Source organism: Lagopus leucura, unplaced genomic scaffold (genome assembly GCF_019238085.1).
Source record: "Lagopus leucura isolate 7727_CA_CO unplaced genomic scaffold, USGS_WTPT01 Super-Scaffold_100033, whole genome shotgun sequence".
Classification (NCBI taxonomy): domain Eukaryota; kingdom Metazoa; phylum Chordata; class Aves; order Galliformes; family Phasianidae; genus Lagopus; species Lagopus leucura.
The window spans coordinates 5,204,022-5,216,400 of record NW_024962282.1 but is presented as its reverse complement, the minus strand read 5'-3'; positions in this window follow the sequence as shown (position 1 = coordinate 5,216,400).

Genomic DNA, 12,379 nt, shown 5'->3' with positions numbered 1-12,379 from the left:
CTATTTGATAGAGCAAATTCATCTACAAAACATTTTTCAATATAGTCACCACCACTACCTATGCATTTTTGCCAGCAATGAACACAAGCCTGCATGTCACGCTTGTAAAAGTCTATACCCCTGGAGGTGACCTATCTTCATCATCACCACTGTTGAAACACCCAGTGTGTCACTGCACTCACATTCACTGGTTGGTCTCTACAAATGTAGAGATAAATACCTTTAGAGTGTTGATAAATATCAATGGGTGACATTTCTTCATGCATGAAGGAATTCAATTCTACACCTTTGCTTCATTCACACTTCCATGTCAATGCCATCTGTCACACAACAACATGTAACAGAGTACTGGTGGGAAGGTTCTAGTTCTACTGCCATACCACCAACATCCACCTCTGACATCATGGGCCAACACAATAAAATAGGAGGCATTACTTTCAGAGGGGCCCTTGTAATTGAATACCTTAAGGACCCCTTTGCTCTTCACCACTGACAGGACCAGAATGAAAAACGTGTTTTTAAGGTTCACTGATCTTCTGAACTTGTTACAAGGCCACTGCTAGAAAACCAGAAAACCTATTTATTCTATAAAATTAATAATTTTGTATCTTAAAAAAACATAATTGATTAAATATTATGCTTTATAAATGCTTTCATATATATACATTTATGAATCCAGTAGTTCCTGGGAAATAGAAATCTAGTGAAAGCAGTTTTAGTTTTAATTTACTTTTAACAGGGATTAAATTATTTAAATTTTGATAGTTTTACATTAATTTCAATTTTCAAAGAAATTTATTTTATACCAATTTAGATCTACTGTAATTCCAATCACTTGACACATATTATGCCTCTTTCCGATGTAACAAGAAAATCCAGTTTAACTCTCAAAATCCTATCATTTTTGTAAAACAAGAGGCATTTAATATGCATACAAAGACCTGAAAAGAATAATAAAAGAGATCATTCAACTTTAATATACTTACAAACAAACAAATTACACATAAAAACAGACACACTGAGAATGATTAACTTTATGTTCACTTGTTTCAGACTAAGACTTCATCTTATTTCAAAGACCGTGCATTGGATGGCTACAAGGTCTTCAGAAGGGATAGATGAGGAAGAAAGGGTGGTGGTGTGGCCCTTTATATTAAAGACTGTCTTGATGTTGAAGAGCTTGGGGTTGGGAATGACAAAGTAGAGAGTCTATGGGTAAGGATCGTGGGAAGGCCTGTAGAGGTGACATCTTGGAGGGGGTCTTTTATAGACCACCTAATCAGGATGAAGCGATGGATGAGGCATTCCATGAGCAGCTTGCAGAAGCCACGCAATCTCCAGCACTTGTTCTTGTGGCAGACTTCAGTTTCCCTGATATATGTTGATAATATAATATAGCACAGAGGAAGCAGTCCAAGAGGTTTCTAGAATGTGTGGAAGGTTGCTTCCTAATGCAACTGGTAGGAGAGCCTACCAGGGGTGTTGCCCTGCTAGATCTGCTCTTCACTAACAGAGAAGGACTGGTGGGAGATATGAAGATTGAGGACTGTCTTGGGCAGAGCGACCATGAAATTGCAGAATTCTCTATTCTTGGAGATGTCAGAAGGGTGACCAGCAAAACTACTATCTTGAACTTCCAGACAGAGGACTTTTACCTGTTCAGGACACTTGTAGCACGGGTCCCTTGGGAGTCACTTCTTAAAGGTAAAGGGGCCCAGGAAGCCTGGACATTCCTCAAGATGGAAATCTTAAAGGCACAAGAACAGGCTGAATGTCATAAGGAGAGCTGCAGGAGAAGACCAACATGGGTGAGCTGAGAACTACTGTTGAGACTCTGGAAGAAAAAGGGAGTTTATGTCCTCTGGAAGAAGGGACAGGCTGCTTGGGAAATTACAAGGAAGTTGATAAGGTATGCAGGGAGGAAGTTAAGAGGACAAAAGCCCAACTTGAACTCAGATTGACCACTGCAATAAAAGAGAACAAGAAATCCTTTCACAAATATACCAACGTTAAGAGAAGAACCAAGGAGAATTTCCATCCTTCACTTGATGCAGCAGGGAATGTGGCCGCTGAGGATAAGGAGAAGGCTGAGGGCCTCAATGCCTTCTTTACATCTGCCTTTAATAGGCAAACCAATTATCCTCCGGGCATTTTACGCCCTTATCTGGAAGTCTGGGACCCTACTCAGAATATACCTCCAGCGATTCAGGTGGAGACAGTCAGAGAGCTCCTTCTCCACCTGGACTGTCACAAGTCCATGGGACCAGATGGGCTGCACCCTCAGTGCTGAGGGAGCTGGCGGGGTGATTGCCGAGCTGCTCTCAGCCATCTATCAGCGCTCCTGGTTAACTGGAGAGGTCCCGGAGGATTGGAGGCTCGCTGATTTGACTCCCATCTTCAAGAAGGGCCATAAAGAGGATCCAGGGAATGACAGGCCTGTCAGCCTGACCTCGGTACCAGGGAAAGTCATGGAGCAAATCATCTTAGGTGCAATCACACAGCATGTGTGTGGTGTCCAGGGGATCAGGCCCAGCCAGCATGGCTTCATGAAAGGCAGGTCGTGCTTGACCAACCTCATCTCCTTCTATGACTGGGTGACCAGACTGGTAGATGAGGGAAAGGTTGTTGCTGCAGTCTACCTAGACTTCAGGAAAGCCTTTGACATGGTCTCTCCCAGGCTTCTCCTGAGGAAACTGGCTGCCCGTGGCCTGGACAGGTATACCCTTCTTTGGGTAAGGAACTGGATAGAGGGCTGTGCCCAGTGGCTAGTGGTGAATGGAGTGAAGTCCAGCTGGTGACCCGTTTCAAGTGGCGTCCCCCAGGGCTCAGTACTGGAGCCCATCTTGTTTAATATCCTTATTGATGACCTAGATGAGGGGATTGAGTGCATCCTCAGTGAGTTTGCAGATGACACCAAGCTGGGAGGTGGTGTTGATCTGCCTGAGGGTAGGGAGGCCCTTCAGAGGGATCTGGATAAGCTGGATTGCTGGGCTGAGGTGACTGGGATGAGGTTCAACAGGGCCAAGTGCCAAGTCCTGCACTTCCACTTCCAGGGCTACCAGCTGGATGACTGTGAAGAGAAAAGGGACCTGGGGCTGTTGGTTGATGCTCGGCTGAACATGAGCCAACAGTGTGCCCAGGTGGCCAAGAGGGCCAATGGCATCCTGGCCTGCATTAGAAATAGTGTGGCCAGTAGGAGCAGGGAGGTGATCATCACCCTGTATTCAGCACTGGTGAGGCCATACCTTGAGTACTGTGTTCAGTTCTGGGCCCCCACTACAAAAAAGACACCGAGGCCCTGGAGCATGTCCAGAGAAGGGCAACAAAACTGGTGTGAGGGGTCTGGAGCACAAATCTTATGAGGAAAGGCTGAAGGAGCTGGGATTGTTCAGTCTGGAGAAGAGGAGGCTCAGGGGAGACCTCATTGCACTCTACAACTTCCTGAAGGGAGGTTGTGGTGCAAAAGGGTCTGGCCTCTTCTCCCAGGCAAATAGTAGGACCCGAGGAAATGGCAAGAAGTTATACCAGAGGAGGTTTAGGTTGGATATTAGGAGAAACTTTTTCTCTCAGAGGGTGGTCAGGCACTGGAATGGCTGCCCAGGGAGGTGGTGGAGTCGCCATCCCTGGCAGTGTTCAAGAGGCTCCTGGATGAGGAGCTACGAGAGATGGTTTAGTAGCTTGTGGCACTGATAGGAATGGGAGGGTGGTTGGACTGGATGATCTTGCAGGTCATTTCCAACCTTGTGATTCTGTGATTCTATTCTGTGATCTTGCAGGTCATTTCCAACCTTGTGATTCTATGATTCTATGAAAAGCTGAAGGCATTCCCTCCTTGAAATCCTCTTTTCCCAGAATTAAAACATTAAATAATTCAGATACTCACAAATATATTTCCCCTTCTACAAATAGTCTCATCTTGGGAGTACCATGCCATTTTATCTCATTACACTTTCAGTTTCTGTGGTTGGGATTTGTGTACTTTTTGACCAGCAAAACTCATCTGCAAAATTAATTTGACCTCTTGCTTAATACAAACAACAGAACCTCATCTCAACATTCGCACATCAACCATGGAGCTCCTAGTCAGGCTGTTTTTTATGGCTTACAAATATAGCAAGGTTTGGCAAACATTGTTTAAAACTTTAGAAAACTAAAATTTTGCTACAAAATGCTCATAATGCTATCAATTAATTTTCCAGAAAGATTCATACCAATGTTTTTTCAGTTGTTAGGACACTTTTGGGAAGCCAAATTTTGACTGAAAATTAAGCAAATTAGTACTTCAGAAATGGAGACAAGTTTTCATCTAAGACTATTCTGAATTTACTGAATGTCCATTTATTAATAAAAACAGTGCTAATGATTGATTGCTACTATACCAACAACAAACAGTAACTGTTGAAAATGCAAAAAAAATACTTTACAAGTAATCCAAAAATTAAGATGTCTTTCACACTCTTGTAGGTTCATGGCTGCTTTAAACTAACACAAGTTTAGGTTGCTATCAGAAGGGCAGCTGCACCAGTCTCCAATGGAAGCATTTGTTGTTGCTCTTTTGTTTGTGCTAGTCTCAGATCTGGTCAAGCTGTGTGGAGAGCTAAATATTAATCTTTATTCATGTACCTGCATTTCCATTTATAGCTGGACTGGCTTCTTGATCAAAGCTGTTACTCAGAAATTAAATGCTTGTACCAACGCAATGAAGAATTAATGCATGCACTAGACAGATCAGCTCATTCTTTTCCATTCCTCTCTCCACTTACAGTTTAAAATACCCAAACCAACCAGGAAACTGGATTTTATTATGATTTCTTATCTGGTTCTGGATAGCAATTGCACCTCAGCTAAATGCCCAGCAACATTGAAGTATCAACCACCACACTGGAAATTACAAAGCCCTTTTTCTTAAGATGTGAAGATCCTTGAAAGAACAAAGCATCATCATAATTTTTCAGCCGGATAACAGGAATTAGAAGGTACAGTCACCCTATACCTCCACAGCTCAAAGAAGATAGTTACTACCACCCTTGCACTACTTACACCCACCCCTTACCCTCATCTATCAGATTCCCTTAGATGCAGACTACATTCTAAGACTCTGTGCTTTAAGCATATCCTCCCATGCTACTGTGTGCCCATTACAGCACAACTGAAAGGGACAGTGTTCTTGCTTCACAGAGAGACGCTCAGTTAAGCTTTATTGCTTCTAATTAACTAAAGCAAGAACTCAGAGGGAGCAGTAAAGCAAGAAAGGTTAGCTTTAAACAGTGTTTTTACTTCTATTACACTCTCCTAAATTCTTGAGCTGATCCGTCAGGGCACAAAACAAACTGTACAATATCAAGTTCCTTCAAAAGAATGCTCAGCAGAATAAAAGCCCACAGAAATTCCACAAGACTTTTTTTCCCCAGGTCATTTGTTCTCCAGATATAAACATTTCCCACACAAAGAGAGAAGCTTTGGAAGAGAAATGCTTTAAGCTCTTCTTCGTGAGGCAAAGCAAAGCAGAATAGTTGCTATACTAGACAAAAGCAATTGGAAATCAAGAACCAAAGGAAACCACACCTGCTAGCATTTTCCTACTTTTCACAATAGCTCTGTTTTCCTGCTCTTAGAACCCAGCAGTACACAAGTATCATAGTCATAGGCTCGGTTATTTGTACCTGCAGTAGATAATACTGTGAAATACATTTTTACTTAGAAGCTAAGCCTTCTTACTGATAGTGATTTTATCTTCCAAAATAAACAAGAACAAAATCTAACAAGATGAGCAATGTCAACAAATGTAGTAGTAGTGTGCGCTAAAAAAGGCACATGTTAAGATAGAGGCCTAAGCTTTCTTCGGATAGGATTCAGTATTACATCAACAGCATAATTGATAAACTGGGAAAGGACAAAGGAAGAGAAAGGGAACAGGACTGTGCTTAGCTTACTGCATGCAGTTGCAGAACTTGCAATATTCAAAGATTGCCATACATACTAAGCAAGTCAGTGAGGGTCAGAGGATCTTGGTTGCTTAGCTCCCAGACCTATGGCATCCCCTCAGGAATGTTTTATTTCTAATGAAACAGTCCAAGCACAATGAGAGCTCCTCAGTATAAACGTAAATAAAACAAACATAGGAACACTAAGGCATTTATTTCACACAATTGTACTGCCTTATGCTGAGCTAACATACCAGCTATTACTGGCTTTGTTCTGCAGATCTCCAGGATCTATATTTAGCCCTTTCTCACCCTCATCACATCCAGGAAAATGAAGCCTGAAATGCAATAAATGTGAGCTCAGGAGGCTTTGTACGAGTTAGTCATTATCAAGACAAAGGGCACACAGTCGTTCTTCTCCCCACTCAGCAGGCACGTCAACACTATGAGAAATATGGCGGACGCTAGAGAAACAGGTCCTCCATTCCCACCGGCTGCCTTACCTGGTGTGCACTGCTTTGCAATCAAGTCCATCTACCCCCCCTCAGTCTTACCACAATCCATCTTTGTGACTGCATGCATAAAGATGAGCCTTCACACAGCTCCTATTGCAAGACAAGTACATATGTTAACGAGCACACTTTCATACCACGCGATGCTTTGAGGAGGACAGCTGAAATGATGCTAGTCCCATTTAGCATATTTAGCAGGAAAAAAAAAATATCCAAACAGGCTTTTTAGATAGGGTGAGATTTTTTTTCTTTTCCTAAATATCTAATTTAGTCCTCTCAGCACAACCAGTGACGTAGAATGCTTTCCAGTATAATTATTTAAGCCACTTAAATATGCTTATATGTATGCATACCAGACTTGAGATTTAAAATTTGTTCCCTTGCATTCTCATGATAGGAATCATTTGTATGAGTTGTATATTCAACATCTTGTACAAATACTCAACTATTCATGTATCAACTCTCACTTTGTTCACTGCTTCTCTCATGTTTGGGCTGATGCTGGACACAGATTTACGAGGTCTAAACATTCATTCTGATTAAGTATTTCTATGATGGCCTTAGCATTTTATCATGAAACACAAACAACTTCAGAACATAAGAACTTAAGAATGACATTTAGCATGTCTGTTTTATGATTGCATTATAATTTTTATTATACACCTGATCCTATAAAGAAGATACACGCTGATAATTAACACGTGCAATAGCTCTTCATTTGCAAAAAGAAGACATCTAATCTCTCCTCTGCCATTGGTATGAAACAAATCAACAAGACAACTACTCCACCTTTCTCCCTCACCAGCTTTAGGGGCTCTTACCCTGTAAACTTTTGCTTGCAAGCTCATGTTATATTTTTTCTTCTAATAAGGCTCAAAATTCCATAATAGAGCAAGGTGTAAAGGGAGAATTAGTCAACTACATAATTACACCAAACAAACCCTACATCTCTTATTATGCAGATGCATGGTCCAAAATAAAGCCATTTACCTGACTTTTAGACAGTAAAGGGAATGCAGATTTTAACACTTGACTTTAGTACGTGGGAGAAACATTTAACTTAAGACAATGGTAAGAAATAGGCTTAAAATATATTAATGCCCTATCTAATTGCTGTTGGACTGTGATGAATTACTGTGTATTTTCCAAGAAATATACTGAAGATAAATATGTAGTGCATTTAGCAAGAATATGCTGCTATTGCAGTATTTGTACTTCACATCACTTCAGCAGGACAGATTCCTGGTTAAGTTCAGAAGTGGTCATCCAAAATTGCAGGTATCACTGCTGTAAAAATACAGAGATGGAACCAGGTCCAAATGATAGCAGGTCAGAGAAGAATTGTCAAAGTAGCTTAAAACAGCAGAAGGAAGCCCTAATCACTGTATTTTCTCTGGGTCAGTCAACAGCTTCCCCTGTTGCAGAAAGTAACACGTAACCGTGGTTTATTTGCTCTTGTTCCTGCTTGGCCACCATTACTAAACAGCTTTTATTACTTTTTTTTTTTTTTTTTTTTTTTAGATTCAGTATAAAATACTGCATAGGAAGAACTATAGAAACAGGCAGACAGCATTCAGCTCTGACTTAGATTGAGAGGTGCTTTTAGAAGAGAGGAGAGAGCCATGAAAGCAGCACACTCATAAAACTCCTCATTTTGTGCCAGATCCGTAGAAAGGTAAATTTGAGAATGTCAGGGCTGATTTCCAGGCAGAAGGCTGCGAAGAGGATTTTTTTTTTCCTTTTTGTTTTTACTGGTGGTGAGGTTTTCATTTGTCTGTTTCTGCAAAAGACTGCAAAAGTCATAGAAAAAGCCAAAGAAATCTGCAACACAGCCAAAACCAGCAGTATGTTCTGTTTTCAGCTCTACCATAAGATGGCAGAGCAACACCATTTCTGTTAGAGGTAATTGATTTTCACACTGCCTGTTGCAGCAAACGCATAGAACAAAGTTACCTGTGGAAATAAAAGTTTCCCTTGAATACTCTTATGTCTTGCAAAACCAAATCACTTCCAACCCAGGGAGATACCAAAAATAACATCAGGGAGATAAAAAAAAATCTAGCTCATAAACATCTTAACAAGCTTTAAAAGAATCTTTTTTAAACTGCTTAAAAAAAAAAAAAAAACACAAAAAACTGCTTTCATGATGGCAGAAAAAATGGGCTTCAGGAAAATGAAGATCTTTGCAATGCTGTGTAACTGTAAGGAACCTTATTTACAAATAACAGCAACACAATCAACACAGTTTTTGGTCTTTGGTTTTTCTATGGCTTTTTCAGTTTGCTATCTTATTCTCTATGCCAACTGCAAGGGACAGTAATTCACAAGCTCTTGTCCCCTCCCCACTCGATCTAAGCAGGATCCACCCAGTATATGCACGTACACTGACAAAACATATTTGGAGTTTCCTGGAAGCGTTAAACTGAAGTTAGCTTTGGATTAACATACCTGTTTTCCCACTAGCCTTCTACTCCAGGAAGCCAATTACCTAGCTGCTTCTATCACTACAACCACATGTAGTATTTTCTGCCAGAGGTACTCACTGCTTAGCTACTGCCAACTAGCAATGAACAACTAGTACTCCTCTTCAGTGAAACATGCAAAGTACATTCTACTACCAGGAGGAATGAAAAAGATAGAGGACGTACAAACATGTACCAAAGCCAAAGAAGTGCCCTATCTCTGCAATGGTAGATGGAGCTATAAGACTTGCAGGAAGTAAAAATATCTGTCTAACAAGATGACCATTTTTTTCAATGTGCAAACAACACAAGTTAGCTGAGATAACTGTGGTGAGATGAGGCAAAAAGAACTAGCAACAAGTACTGGCATCTGGAACGAAGTCCAGGCCTCTGCTTTTACTTTTAAACCAGGCAGAAGTGCATTAAAAAAAAAAAAAACCTGAAGTCTCAATATGAGAATATCTAATGATTTCAAGACAGCTAGAGGTCTTCCTTTGGACAGGAGCTTTGGGAAGCACAAGCACAGGTATTTGAGCATGCCAAGGCTGCTGAACTGTCGGTAAATACAGCTTCTTTCAAATACTCTGGGTCTAGCCAGAGCAGAATAAGAGCTACTATAAAATTCTGCCTTATACCACAAGTGTGGTCATGCATGCTGTGAAGTGGAGACATGAATGTACAGCAGCTCCTCCTCACCTCTGCTGGAGAGGATAACTTACAACTATGTCAGCAAAAATTGGCAGACGTCAGAATTTGAGGATTTAAGATCACTATCACATCTGTAACGACAGAACAAGCTCCAAGCAGCACATGGCAACAGAATGGTGATAGAAGAGCCTTAGGATCTTAAGAAAATGAATTTAAAGGAGTTTGAGTGCTGTCATGAAGATTCAGAATGTTGAAAACTGAACTACAGCACTGGCCAATTTTTTCAAAGCAATACAGTAAAAAAAACCAAAGGCCTTCAATGAACACTTCACAGAACACAAGAGAAAACACTACACTTAAGACAAAGTGTCATTTTGTTTTAAATCAGAAATGCACCATATTCCACACAGTCAGCATTAATCTAAGCAGCTAAGTTCTTTTCCACTCAGAACAACTGGAAAACTGTCCATTTAAGGTTTAATATCAACACTTCCTTCAGAACACAGCACTTCCGGTGTAGTGGCATGTGGAAATAGGAGACTGGTCAGTATGTTCATTAGAAGTTCAAAACAACGAATTCAACCAATACAGATACAGGTTTCAATTAAAACAACTAAGCTTTATTCTTAAGTTGATGTAAACAAGATTGAACACAGTGAATTTGTGAATGTTCTTTCTTCATATGCTCAACTTAAACTTCATTACCATGGGGGTTTGCCACATATTTGTGAGCAGCACTGTGCTGATCAGGCAAGATCTCTGTCCAATTCTACAAAAAACAAAAACACCCTAGACAGCAAATACTAACTCCCTACAGACAAATAGCTGAAAAACTCTGAATAGCAGTGTTTCTTTCACAACTTCATACACAATGCAATGCTTTTCATGTAGGAAAGTGCTATGTCAAACCCCTAGAATACTGCAGCTCACAAATACTGCAGAATACTGTAATTTTGTGCCACTCTGTGCTAGGTTATATTGAATTACTATACATCAGATGTTGCACTGTTCCTTACACTTATGCAATATGCATGGGGTTGGATCAGTAATTCATGATTTATCAACTTTCTGCCTTCTCCAGAACAGAGGTCAAAAGAAACTATAGCCTTTATTTTCTCAAAAGAAAAAAAAAAAAAAAGAAAGAAAACAAATCCAGTGGTGGTGGATGGGTGATGAAAAAAAAAAAAACAAAAAAAAAAAAACAAATAAGGATAGATTAGATAAACCTGCAACCCAGGTATGGTAAATATCAGTGAGACAACTTATGCTCAGAGTAACTCTTTAAAAAGGTTTCCTAGCACTGAAATTGTGACATTGAAAACAGGAGACATTTCAGTGCAATGAATGAGAAAACGCAGCAAATGGAAGAACGGCCATTAACATTCAATTACACGTACCAACAAGGAACTCCTTCAGTTTAGCAGATTCTGCATTTTTGCAGAATTTTTCAGAAAGATGAAAAGAGCTGTTTACTTTCCAGGTTGTTTTTCTAGAATTTTAGATTTCTTCCATGCAACTAATATACTCCTTGGAGTCCTGAAGTTCCCACGTGCAAAAAAGTAAATCAAAAGATTCCTGCAGTTTCAATCCCTCATCTCACCGGAAGGATTCCAGGTCTAAGACCATGAAGAGTTAATTCAAGTAGCCTCTAGCATTTCAATTGTTACAAGCAAGAAAAAAGAAATCATGCAAGGAACTACTGGTTACTGAGGTGTGTGTTTGAGTGATTTTTAAACTCAAGATAAATCAAAGTTTGACACTGCTGTGCCACAAAGCATACCCTACGTACCAGGATGTAACACCAGGCACACAAAGAAAAGCTTCCACGTACAATCCGTTTTTCTGTGCTTTTACAATCTTACTTGTGAGCTGTTTCAGCCTAGACATTTTTACTTTTCTTTTTTTTTCCTTTGCTTCCTAGAAAAAAGAAAATTGAAACTTGAAATACACAAACCAACTGCCTAAGCTTCACAAGTGCGCAGTAACACTGAGAACATTTCAGTTTAAGTTTTCTTAAACTTCAGATGTTTTCTTTTGCACCTTCATTCATCCTCACATTCTCATCTTGGAATATCTTGAGTTTGCTACACAAAATTTTATTGTGGGAGACAATTAAACAAACAAAGCCAGAACTTCATTTCTTAGGTTTCCCTTTGCATGAGTGGCCACTGCAAAGGTCAGAATAGCACAACAGCTAAACTAACCTCATCAGAGAAAAAACAATATGAATTCAGAGCTTCTGCAATGCCACTATTCTCTTGCACATGATTTTACACACTTGTTTGTGACCATTTGAACATCCAGAAGTGCTATTATCTAAAACTCCTTAAGACCCCTAATTGCCTTGACTCCTTTTGGCAGAGCAATTGAGCCCAGAGAAAGCTCCATTTTGCTACAGGACTGCTTTGGGCACACAAACTTCCCAGCAAACGCTACAGTCTTCACTACCATAAAGTCTTCTGTAGCTGCTCATGATTCTTGAAGTCAAGAAAGATGCCTATAAACTTAGTGTTGTCTAGGTACCAAAACAGTTTTAATAGGCCACCAACCTCAAGCAGCATTTGAACCATGCTGTTTGCTTGGTCATTTTTACCCTCTCTCAGAAAAATTACCCTTAATCAGAACAATCTTCTTCTCCAACAACATATTAATTGCGTGCAGGCATGAAAGAGATGCTTCTGCATTGTGAAACATCCATGATGCAATATTTGTTTCAAACCCCCTGAAGACTCAGTTCCCTCTTTCAGCTTGTGATCCTGCAGCTAAAATCAAAATCGGGCCCAGTCTGTTTGCCAAGCCCCAGCATCTAACAGCAAAATGTCTAACAGCAACC